The 12,779-nt window shown below is 53.3% G+C and overlaps 1 long non-coding RNA gene across 1 annotated transcript; it reads left to right on the top strand.

Annotated features, from left to right (window-relative positions):
• The first annotated feature begins 1,553 nt into the window (after positions 1–1,553).
• Positions 1,554–4,982, top strand: LOC125086045 (uncharacterized). The gene is made up of 4 exons (XR_007123083.1): positions 1,554–2,873; positions 3,849–3,907; positions 4,079–4,259; positions 4,375–4,982. It is a non-coding gene; the product is annotated as an uncharacterized LOC125086045 (long non-coding RNA).
• Positions 4,983–12,779: the final 7,797 nt, after the last annotated feature.

The following is a 12,779-nucleotide window of genomic DNA, read 5'->3' on the forward strand; positions in this document are numbered from 1 at the left end:
ACCTTTACCCTCTAAAACAGTTTTTTTGAGAATTGGTATACTTTTTCCTTTAAATGTTTGGTAGAATTCACCAGTGAACCACATAGGCCTGGTGCTTTCTGTTTTTGAAGGTTATTGGTTGTTAATTCCATTTATTTAATAGACATAGGCCTATTGAGATTGTTAATTCTTGTGTGAGTTTTCACAGGTTGTGCCTTCAAGGAATTGTATTATTAATCTCAGTTATCAAATTTGTAGGCATAGTTTTGTTCATAGTATGTGCGTTCTGCTAAAAAACTGCCCCCAAGTACAAAGTTATCTTGGTGGCCTTCCTCCTTGGACACAGTTTTGAGGAGTTCCATTCCAACAATTGTTAGAGAAGAAATTACTAGTCTTGAAGACCCATGAAGACCTGCGGATGATGGCACTGCAGGTGGAAGGAGGGATGAGGGCAGGTTACTGAACAAAGAGGTAAAGCAAGTTTGAGAGATGTTTGAAGGAAGGAGAAGAAGGGAGAGAACCAATGCATGTGTAGAAATGAGGATACGGATGCAAATGATATTTTCACTAATACTTTTTGGTGGAAGAGGGCATCTTGACCCCAAACTGGACTTGTCCTAGGGTGCACGCATGACAGGATGAGGGAAGGCCTGCTGTGGCTCTTTGAGAATGAGGAAGGGCTTGTCAGCCTTCTCTAATGCATGCTGGATAGTAATGAATGTAACTGTACTGCACACAGAGAATGATAGTAATTGTGTGACACCCTGGGGGTAACTGGGAGAGCTACTGGTCACATGAGTGGTCCAGCCTGTGATTTGTGGTTCCCAGGCCACCACCTCAGAGACTTGGAGGGAATGCTATCTCCTGGCACACTGGTGACGCATTTTGCAGTTTGCTGGTAGGAAGCTCTGGTTTGAGGAAGCAGCTTGTCTTGCTCAGGAGAGGACGGAGGCCCACGGGCTTCACCGGGGAGTAATGCCTCGGAGCCAGAGGTGGGATCCGTTCTGAGGACAGCATTCATTCTGCTGCGCTCTCTGTGGTTCAGACCACCCCCAGTTCAGTGAGGTGCCTGCTAGATGCTCTGTGCAACCAACACAAGGCCCTGTGGGGCATGTCTGCATCCTGGGAAACCTGAGGAAAGTTTTTTGCTCGGGATCTGTGAGACAGCCAGCCCCAAAGTGGGGAGCTTCTGCTGGTTTATTCGGGTGAGGACACTGTCAAGGAGTGGTAGGTGTTCATTGACAATGTCGATCGCCCCGACGCCAGCAGCATCTTGGGGCTGGCACAGCAGCTCAGAGGAAGCTGTGATGGGAGGCGGCAGATTTGGCGGTGGCTACAGGCCTTTCCTGGGGACTCCGTGGAGAGTGACCGGCTTGGCGGCACTTCTGGGCCTGAGAGAGACCTCAGAGAAAACGGCCGGTGCCAGGCAGTGGCTGAGAGGACGGTTTGGCGAGCATGTGGAGACATATCAGGAGGAACCCCCAAAATAGATGTGGAGACTTAGAAGGCAGACGGGCGATGCCGTCTTAATGACTACGGGCGGTGTCAATTAATGTCGTCGTGGACTCAGTGTTGTACCCCCCTTCCCAAATTAGTATGTCAGAGCCCTAATCCCTGACGTAATGGTGCCTGGAGGGGCCTTTGGGAGGTAATTAGGGTTAGATGAGGTCACGAGGGGCCCTGGGCTGATGGGTTAGTGCCCTGTGAGAAGAGACCAGAGAGCTCGCCGTTGCCGTGAGCGTGAGCTGAGGAAGGCCCGTGTGAGCACGCAGAGAAGGCAGCTGCCTGCAAGCAAGAGAAGAGGCCTCAGAATTAATCTGCCTGCTGGCACCCTGACCTTGGACTCCCCAGCCTCCAGAACTGTGAGAAATAATTGGTTTTCAGGCCCCCAGCGCATCGTATCTTGTTGTAGTGGCCCAAGCCGACTAGCTCAGCGGTCCCGCCTTCCCATCACGCTTGCCTTGGTTCCCGCAGTGACACAGTCTGGAGAACGTGTATGTGTTTGGAAGTAGACCCCCCCCCCCCCCAGGAACACCAGTTACTGTGGGCAGGGAGTGCGGGGGCAGGTCTCCCTTCTCGGCCTTGAGTGGGGCCTAGTCTAGGTCCTTTACAGCTGGGCCACTTGCTTCCCACCGTGGCCTGCGTGCCGGACGCCAGCACCTCCGTTCTACAGATGAGGCGGCGGACACTCAGTGACTGGCAGCAAGCACGGTCTTCCGATTTGGGTCCCTGCCACCTAGTTACATTCAGGGTCCTGTTCTCTTGAGTGGAGCTTAAGCTAGAAAGTGGGAAGAGCTGACTTTTTATCTAATATCTGTTTAAATTCACATTTCCTGCTCTTTTAAAAAAAGCTTTTAAGTAATTTCTTCACCCCATGTGGGGCTTGAACTCATGAACCCACGGTCAAGAGTCACATGCTCTTCTAACAGAGCCAGCCAGGCACCCCTCAAACCTCATACTCCCATCCAAGGACTAACCAGGCCCGACCCTGCTTAGCTCCTGAGATCAGACGAGATTGGGCACGTTCAGGGTGGTATGGCCGTAGACGCATTTCATACTCTTTATGACTAATTCTCTGTGCTCTGGGAATACTGTTTTGTAACTATTTTAAGTTTCTATTTCATTATTAAAATATAGATAAAATATAAATACAAATAAATATATATTTGGGGAGGAAGTTAGGGTTGGACGTGGTCATAAGGACGGAGTACTGGTTATGACTATCTGTATCTGTATCTGTATCTGTATGTCACCCTTAAAAATACATAGGAAGATGTTATTGGAAAGTGAGTCCCACATTTTCTCAAGTGGAGATGAAATGTCTTCTCTGCGTCTTTAATAAAGTTTTGTTCGGGCAATTTTTACAAGTAAGAGCGGGTCACGTCAGTGTTGAGGTAAGTGGACTGGACTCTTCGTTTCTTCACTTCAGCCAACAGGTCCCGGAGGATTCCATCCCTTGAGGGCTGGAGGAGGCGATTTTGTGGAAGTTGCAGGGGGACCTGAAGCAGAGGGAGATCCAGTGCATTCACGGGCATGACAGCCAAGCGACCGGGTTGGAAGTGAGTGTGACAAAGGACCATCAAGAGCCAGATTTGAGTGAGGGACGTCTTGGGGGGATCATCTTCCTCTTCCTTTTCATCTTCGTCTTCATCAGCACTCATGTTTACTGAGGGTCGAGCACTTGATACAGATTATTTTACTTAATGTTTTCAAGAATGTGATGAAGTAGGTCCTGTTAACATCCCCATTTAATAGGGAAGGAAAACAAGGCTTGGAGAGGTGATTTCCCCGTATGTCAGCAGTGGGTCAGCTGTGACAGTGAGGATTCGACATCGCAGAGTCTTGCCTGCATAGACGGGTGCCGCGCTGTCTGGGAGCAGTGTGGGCTTGGTTCAGTCAGCAGGGCGATGCCAGTGAGGGTTTGAGGGGCGAGAAGTGACGTGTTCAGAGCGTGTTTTACGAGTTGACCAGCACCAGTGAAGGTGCAGGGAAGCAGCAGTGGTGTCTGGAGACAGTGAGGAAGGTGCCTGTGGTCGGGGGAGGAGGCGGATGGCTGAACCGGGTGGTGGCGGGGGGCCGGCACAGGGAGAGTAGATACAGAGACCAGGAGGCTCTCAGAGGTTGAGTGTTCTGAGGGCTTACAAAGTGGCTTAACAGTGTTCCTCACTCCCAAAACGATTCCGAGCTGAGCTTGACAAAATGCTGTCGCAGAAGAAAACCGCTTTTGACGGCCTGCCGGAGAGCCCCTGATTCATGATTTTACTACCACCGGGAGCGGTGTGGACACTTCGCAGGTCGTGTTTTGTTGTACGGGCGATGTTTGCAATGTTCGGTTTGTTCCTCTCTGAGGTTCTTTTATTCCTTCTTAGTTTCTTAGAAGTCAGAAAACACCACTTCACACGTCCCTGGGACAGACGACAGCGTTAAGGTAAGTGCAGCAGCTGGTGGGGATTGTAACAAGCGCCCTTTAAAACGGTGGGGCTTTGAGACACCGGAGTAAGGGGTTGCGAAAGGAAAATTGGCTCATCAGTGTGACGGCTTGCTCTGCAGTCCTTTGTACGAAGCTCTGTGTCTGACGCTGGCCGGCCTTCTCCCGCAGGTTCCGTTACTGCTTGGCAGAGATCGTCTGAACATACCCTTTTCTGAGTCAAAATCGCTCGGCTCAGTGATTCTTTGTCATTTTTTAAAGACTGTCATGGGCGTGAGTTCTTCGAGAAGCTGCTGAAAGCCATACGCAGTTTCCCCAGGAAAGGGCTGCATGTAATTTCAGGAGGTTCAAGGTACGGACAATAACCTGGAAACTCTGACTTACTTCATCTTAAGAACTTAAGTTGCCAGTCACGCTCTCCTCCTCCTTCCTTCTCCTGAGCCGCTCCCTTTGCCTTCCTGCGGCAGGGACTGCGTGAAGCCGGGAAGGAGGACGCGTGGAGAGTGAGGGCTGCACCGGTGCTGCTTCTGGAGGCCGTGCTCAAGAGGGTGAGGTCCTGAACCGACTTAAGCAGCCCTTGAACACACACACACTGTAGAGTGGGTGCTGGGTGCTGTGGCAGGTCTGACAAGGAACAGTGGCTACAATGTGGCCCCTGCCCTCAAGGGACTCACATCTACTGGTAGAGATCAGCTTCGAAACAGAAGATAAAATACCAGGTCTCGGCTCCTTTACGAGGTCAGATGACGTCACGAATCCTAACCAGCCCCTCACTGATGCACAGTGTTTCTCATAAAAGGAAATGAGTGAAAAATTTCACAGGCAAAACGAGTCAAACGTGCTTGTCTTCTCAACAGTGAAGGTCTTTGTACAGATTTCTCTAGACGTTTCTGAGCGTGGGAGCACTTCTGTCGATTAAGTTTGCTAGAGCAAAGGATTTGAATGTTTAAGTAGTCACTAGAGAGACTCAGGTTACCTTCCAGAACGGTGTGTCAGTTTCCCGCCTCCGGAAGATTCCCGTCATTTATGAATGATGATACTTGCTCTGTCATGCAATTTGCAGTAAAGAGTGATGATTCCCTCCAGGGACCCCTGGGTGAGTTCTTGCTTCCTCCTGTGAGAGTCTCACTTGTCTTCTCCCGGAGAACCCCTCGTAAGAGTGACCCCACGCTCCGCTGCATCTCCAAAGCCCTGTTTGTGGCATTTCCCGTGTCCTTGTCCTCCCTGTAGCCTGCCCCCAAAGGCTCTGTGTCCCAGCCTCCCTCTCTCTCTCCAGCTGCTCTGGGCCTGGGTCTCCTTGGTCCCCACCTGCTTTGTCCCAATTCTGGTCTTCAGCAGGACATCAGGGCCTCTAGAAGTGAACTCGGAGTGGCCCCAGGTAGCTCCTTGCAACCAAGAGCATTTCTGTCTTTTCCCCTGCAGGCAAGGACATGAATTTCCCCAGATCAGATTCTGGGCTGCGGAGGGGAAGAAGGCTAGAAGGGGAGGAGGGAACAGCCAATTTTTCTTTTAGCTGTGTGGGCACCTTTCGAATTTTATTTTGGTTATTTTATTTTTTTAATGTGATTAATTACTGGGCTGGTTTGAAGGGAGGAGCTTTGTGCCCTGGCCTTATGAGGATTGCAGGGGTCAAGGCCACCAGTCGCCTGTATAGCCTTTGTGCCAGGCCCACCATGGGGCAGGGGGAGTCATGGGTGTCGCCTTCATGCACATTTAAAAAGGGCAGCAGGTACCCTTCCCCCAGGTGAACTCAGCTCTGAGCCAGAAAGCCTGGCTTGGTGAGAACAGAGCAGGCTGGGCCTCGGCCCCCACTTGAGACCTCGATGGTGTGCCTTGTGCCCTGCCCTGATCCCCGCCTGGCTGCTGCTCTCGGGGTGTCCCTGTCAGTGGCCTGTCACATGCTCAGGGAGACACAGCCATGGCCCAAGGGCTGAGCAGAGGACTTGGTGTCTGCACACCTGGCTTCCCTGCCCCTGCTTCCTCCCCATTCCTGCTCCTTGCCCAGGGATCTCTTCTGGTTCCTGGAGACCGGACCGGCCCTACTGGGGGATTTTGCTGTGGCATGTCTTGCTAGTTAGAGCGCGTGTTGTGTTAACTTTGGTTGGTAGCTTTTCGTCCTGAGTGCCGCTGGCCTGGCCCCTCAGAGCCCGAGAACTTGGTGCAAGGTCTTGTCTCATTGGCTCAATGGTGGTGGTGGTCGTGTGTAGGACTTGGCAGAGCAGCTCCGGCATCCCAGCTGCCTAACCCAAGAGCTCTTCCTTCGGATGCGCAGAGCCGTCCTGGGACTGTGCTCGGTATGGCGATTCAGGGACCAGGCTCCTCCTAGCCCCCAACTTTGCCATCTTCAGCTGAGGCAGGAGAAGGGGCAGGAGAGGAGGCAGAGGGCCTCATCTGACCAGTAATGGCCCACATCACAGCTGCTTGCCTTCGGCTGGTAGGAGCTGGTTGCATGGAGCCTAGATGCAGGATGCCCTGGGAACGTGTCCTGGGCTGGGTGGCCGGTCGTCCGAAACTGCTCTCCACCATGCAAGAGGAGCGCTGAACTTTGGGGGCAGTAGGCTCTGTCTGCCACGGGGCTGAGCGGAGAACGGCTTCACTCCTGCGTGGTGCTTGTCCTTCTGTTCTCAGGGGGGCCCTTATGCTTTACTGGGCCACAGGCTCTTCTCAGAGATGACCTTTACTAAGGCTTCAGGTGGGAACGAGAGAGCTGTAACCCTTCTTGGTCAGACTTGCCTCTGTTCCTGCTCTGCCTGGGGTCTGCAGACGAGGCGGACCCTTCCCTAGTCTCTCTGCTCTGGAAGCAAAGGTGCAGGTAGATTTGCCTGGGAGCCATTCAGGACCTCTGTCCTGCATTCCCCCTCCAGGCTCTGTGTGTGTGTGTGTGTGTGAGAGAGAGAGAGAGAGAGAAGAGAGAGAGAGAGAGAGAGATTTTGGCTAAAGGATGACTAGGGAGAGAAAGGACTTTGAACCCAGGCAGTTTCTTCTCTTTCTGTGTGTGCTGAGGCGGCTGGGGCTGGGAGGGTGGCTCTGAGGACTCTGGAGAGTCCTCAGATTAATAAAGTCTGACGGAGGACGGTGGAGCCGGATCCGGAAGGGGACAGCCCACTTTCCCCTGGAGACATCCTTCCCTCCAGGGACGTCAGCCGTGGCTGCCGTTGCCTTGGTAACGGTATCACCGAGCGCCGAGGGCACATGCGCAGATTTCAGGGCTCTCTTCTTCGTGAGGAGCTCGGAGCGAACCTTAGTGTCCCCCCAGTGCAGCGTCGTCACGGGGAGCTCTACTCTCCCGTGCTCAGTGCGGCCTGTGGTGAAGACGGGTCCAGGGAATGGGTGATACTGGGACAACCTGAAGGACACGTGGGGGCCAAGAACTCTTTCTTTTTACACAAAACCCTTATGTTTCGGAAGAAGAATGCTGCTGGCCTGCCCTCTGGTAGCGCTCTTCCCTTCTGCCCGTCTCACACGAAAAGTCTCACCAAACCTTGGGGTTGGTCCATTACCCAAGAGTCCTGCTGTGGGACTGGAGGGTTCTGGAAATGTGGCAGAGGTGGGCACCGCTGGGTGCCAGCCCGGTTGAGAAGGGGGAGACCCTACCTCTTGGCGACCCGTTGTCAGCAAATACATTCTCTTTCTTTCATGCCCCTTTCTGAGTGGCCGCGAAGTCCGGACGCACCTGTTGCAGACACTGTGAATGCAGGTGAGGCAGAATCTGGTGGTGGCCCAGGTCTCTGCATCCCAGCGACCCCGAGGCTCCGCTGCTTCCCCCGTGAGCTTGACTCATTGCTTAACCTCACTGAGCGTCAGTTTCGTTGTTGGTAGAATGGCAACAACTCCCGCCCCGTGGCATTTGTTTATTTTTTCAAAGATTTTATTTATTTTCAGAGATCACAAGCAGGCAGAGAGGCAGGCGGTGGGGGAGGCGGGAAGCAGGCGTCCCACTTAGCAGACAGCCGACGCGGCGCTCGATCCCAGGACCCCGAGACCATGACCTGAGCCGAAGGCAGAGGCTTTAAATGAGCCATCCAGGAGCCCCCGCCCCCTCCCCCCCTGGCATTTTGATGAATAAATAACACTCCGGAAGCGCTTAGCACACTGTGTGGCACGTGATAGGCACTGCAATAAAGGATGGTTGTTTCTCTGGGTTAGAGCATTTCTTAAAGGGTGCCCAGTGCAGGGCTGACCCTAGCACATGTTCAGCCTTTGCACAAGTTAGAGAAAAGTGCCTCAACTGCAGACAAACTGAAGTAAGGTGCTTCCTCCTCCAGCCTGCGCAGCCCTGGGCAGGCTCCCGGGGCCCGCGGCTTGGGCCGGGGCACAGAGCCCTCACAGCACGCGCCAGGCCCAGCTCAGGCCTCTCCCTTCTCTTGGTTCTCAGCGACTGGCCTGCAGGTCTCTTGGAACAACTGTCTTACGGAAACCTTAAGAAAAATGTCAGAGTAAATAAGGGAAGGGATGGAGGATGGGAACAGCTTTAACCACAGGACACAGGTGTGAAGTGAGCGCTGCTGGCCTGCTCTCTGCGGGCTCGGGGTGACATCCTGTCGCAAGCTGCCCCCAGCATCAGCTCTGTGGCTTTCTTTGTTCCTTGTTGTCGTTATTTAGGTTGGCTTGTGGGAAGCCGGCTCTGGGCAAGTGGAGCTTTCTTGCAGGGGCGTCGGGATTTAGGAGAGTTTTGTGTTGGCTCTGAAGGCCGCTCAGCCCACTGCTGAGATGCCACCATGACGCCCGATCGAGTCAGTCAGTCCGTCCGTGTTTGCAGGGCTCCTGTCGGACACCACAGCCTGGGAAGAGGCTTGGTTGTAACACATCGGACATCCCATTCTCAGGGGGCTCACCTTCTAGTGGGGGAGCAGAAGGAAACCAAGTGGTCATCTGGTCGTGTACACGGACGAATTTGTGCATCTCAAGTGCGGGACATTTAATGGGAGAGGTTATGAAAGCTCTGAATGTTGCCGAGTTTCTCCAGAGAGGAGTTATTTCTGCTCTGACTGGCTGTTATTCCGGGGGCGTACTGCCTTAATCCTGTTTGGGATGGAGGTGGTTCCGAGTGGAGTTTCAGTTTTGTGAGGACTGTTCATTTCTTACTCACTTTACTTCCTGGAGATAACCCTTCAAGGGTGTGTTGGCAGAGTATTGCCCCCTTCCCAGGATGTCCACATCCTTTTTTTTTTTTTTAAAGTGGGTTCTACCCCCAGCGTAGGACTTGAACTCACAACCCTGTAATCTAGAGTTGCATTCTCTAGCGACAGAGCCGGCCAGGCTGCAGGATGCTGACATCCTCTCTCTGGGCATCCATGCGTGTGTCGGGTTCCACGGCCAAGGGGAATGGAGGTTGCATACAGAGCTAAGTTGCTAATCAGCTGCCCTGAGATGGAGAGAGGGTCCTGGACTCTCCGGGTGGTGCCCGCGGAGCCGCAGCGGCCTCGCCCGTGGGAAAGGGAGGCAGAAGAAGAGAGCAGAATGATCCTCGGTGACAGGGACTGACCTGCTGTTGCTGATGCTGAAGACGGGCCAGGGCCACACGCCAAGGACTATGAGCAGCTTCTAGGAGCTGGAAAAGGCAAGGGCACAGGGTCTGCCCTCGGGCCTCCGGAGGGAAGGCAGTGCCACCGGCACCGTGATTTGAGTCTACCCAGACGTGTATCAGACTTCTAATATGCAAAACTGTAAGATACTTAATCTGTGTTCTTTAAATCCATTACCTTGGGGATAATTATTTGCAATAGGAGACGAAAGCAGGGGTTCCAGCTGAGCATTCCTGGGTAGGTCCCGACTCCACATTTAGTGTCCGTAGCCCCGTGAGTCCGCTGCAAGCTTAGCCTTCCAGCCGGCCTCCTGCCCAGTGCCTGCTGCTCGCAGGTCAGCCTCTGCCTGGAGAGCCAGAGAGGCCCGGCGTTCGGAATCTCCTCTGCAGTTCTGTTCTCGCAAGGATCTGATCCCTCGCACTTGGGCTGCTTTGGTAGCCCTTAACTCCGATCTAAGAACCTACGTCTCTCAGGCCGCTGGTGCCAGTCACTGGCCCTGAGCTCAGCGTTGGCCCCACGCGGCTCCCAGAGCAGCGGCTCTCCCTGGCCACGAACAAAGGGTGGCTGGTGTGTTGCTGTGATCGTAGCTCAGGTACTAGCTGAGTTGAAGCAACCTGGGCGAGGGCCCCAGCTCAGCCTCGTGGCCGTGGGCATGTCATTGAGCCTCTCTCTCTGGCTCTGACGAGGTGTCTGACGAGGTGTTCAGATGAGATGGTCTCCAGGTTCTCCTCCACGTCCTGCATCTCTCAGTTTCGGACTCTGTGTGAGGAGAGCACTGTGCTGGCTGGTCTGGCAGGGATCACACGGGGGGAATCCTTGCCCAGAAGGTGCTTCTCATATGGGTGAAATAAGGTCTGTTTATATAGAAGAAAATTAGAGAACTGAGTAGCATATTATCAAAGGACAAGACAGCTCAGAGAGGCAGAGAGCAAAGACTTCGGTTTGGTTCTAATGAAATGGTACAGCCCAGTGTTGGGAGCACTTATCTCTAGAAAAATAACCACCTTAGGCCTTAATTCTTTCTCGTCAGCACAGTTTGGTTAATTAATCCGTGATTAATTAGAAAAGTTGATTGAATTTGTGGAACTTCAGAAACCAACATCATGATGGATTCGGAAACCCCGGAAAGGGGCGAACGGTCGGCCTTGGTTGTTTGCAAGAGCCGTGACTCGGACGGACAACGAGGGCTTTTCTCTTTCTTTTCGGAGCGGGTGGCAGTTCAATGGACGGCAGTGGTGCTCACAGTTACTACGATGGCATTGGGCTGGTGTTTTGCAGGCTCTGCAATTCAGTTTGCTTTCTGGGAAGGGAGTCAAGAAAAAAGCAGTAAAAGCCCAAGGTTATATAAGCATTAGACCCCCGGGGACTCCCCGGGGGGCGCTGACCTTTATTCTTTGCCGCCCTCATCCCTAGAACGATGCCTTGCGCGTGCTTGATGGTGAGCTAGCCGACTCACGGCAGCCTGGCGGACAACTACCACCAACTGGTCAGCCGGATGAGTACACGCATGAGTCCGCCGCCGCACGCGGTAAATGCGCAGTAAACCACGCTGTCCAGGCCTCACGGAAGGTGCGGGACTGGGATCCAAAGATCCCCTGGCCCTGGGAGACTCCCAGCCCATCCGGAGTGTGTGCCCCCAGCAAGAAATCACATACAATTTGCTGTAGTAGCAGGTTAGTGGAAAGGGTGGGAAGGGCCTGGAGACCCCAGAGGGAGAGACATCGTGAAGGGTCTGAGGGATTTTGGGAGGATTTCACAGGAGAAGTGATATTTGAGCTGGTCTTCAAGTGGGAGTAGAGGTTTGCCAGGCAGAAGATTGGGGCAACCACATCCCACCAAGGATGGTAGGGGTAAAGGATGGAGAGCTGCTTGTGGACGGCTCGTGGCTTCTTGTGGGAGGGAGTAGGTGGTGGGACTAGACCGGTGGCTTGGATTAAGGTTGGGAAAAGTATAGAATACCAGTTAGGGGGAATAAGGTTGGGAAAAGTCTGGAATGACAGTTAAGGGGACCTTGAATTTATTTGGATCTAATGGGGAGTCTTTGAAGGATTTTCAGTATGTGAATGGCATGGTGAGATTCACATTTTAGGAAGGAATCCTTGTAAGTAGATGTAGATGGGCCGGTGGGGAGAGGGGCTTGCGGCAGACGCCCTTGTGGCTTGGTGGTGGGGAGCAGTCTTCACGGCGAGAGGCGGCAGGGAAGGAGGCTACGGGTAGGGATAGGAAGGCAAAAGTTCTGCTCAAGTGAGTTGCCTTCCTGAGCATCCTTAATTTTCCTTATCAGTAAAATAGAAGAAATTAATTTCTATCTTGTGGGTTATTTTGAGGTTTTGATGAGAAATTACATGTAAAACCTTTCATATCCATTGCCTGGCACTTAGTAAATATTGGTTGTTCATTATTTACCTGGGAGCGAGGACAAGAGCCAGCCGTAGGCATGGGGAGGAGGGATGAAGATGGAAGAGAGTGGGGCGGCCGGCCGGAGTGCTGAGTCGTGCTGCCTCGGCCTAGTGCCGGGAGGCGGCTTTCTGCTGACTCTTGCTGCTGCACAGTCTGCTCTGCGGACCTCATTATGAGCCTGCAGGAGGCTGCGGTGCCTGACCTTGGGCTGTCCTGGACTCCGGCAGAGCTGGCAGAACGACGTTAGTTGCCAGCAAGCGAGGTGCTTCTCCGTGAAAGGTGATGCATCCGGATGCCCGGTGTGTGGCTCCTGCCCCTGCGGGAGCCCAGGCACGTTCGGCCCCTGCACCTTGGTGCACGACAGCCAGCTCCATGCGCTAGAGCAGGGGCCCCGTGGGCCTCGGCACAGGGCAGCGGACGTAGTCAGCCTCATGATGGAGGCTGGGGTGTGGGGAGCAGCCTCCCTGAGCCCCATGGTGCTGCTGCTCACAGGGAAGTACTGGGGGTGCCAGGAAGGACCCTGCCCACCCTTTCTCTCCGCCTGAAGCCCCACCATTAGGGATGGAATTGTTTGGATTCGAAGGCTCTCCGTCTCCGACTGAAAGCATCAGGAAGGGGAGGGCTAACAACCATGACACAAATGAGTAATAATAAGGGTAACAAGCAATATTTGTGGATATTTAGTGTGATAGCTACCTTCTGTTCATTGCCTTATTTAATTGTTCTGACAGTCCTGTCAGATGAATATTTTTATCTCTGAGTACGTGGAAGTTTAGAGAAGTTCCGAAACTTGATTCAAAACACAGCATATGTCTTTGAGAGGACCAGGATAGAATGAGTGAGAACGGGCGCAGGAGGGACAGAGAGGTGGGTGCTGGGTGTGGGATTTTGTAATGTCCCTGCAGGAGAGAGCTAAGTAGGAATCAAAGGGTAGAGGAGAAGCGAAG

The sequence above is a fragment of the Lutra lutra genome, chromosome 15 (assembly GCF_902655055.1).
Source record: "Lutra lutra chromosome 15, mLutLut1.2, whole genome shotgun sequence".
Taxonomy (NCBI): domain Eukaryota; kingdom Metazoa; phylum Chordata; class Mammalia; order Carnivora; family Mustelidae; genus Lutra; species Lutra lutra.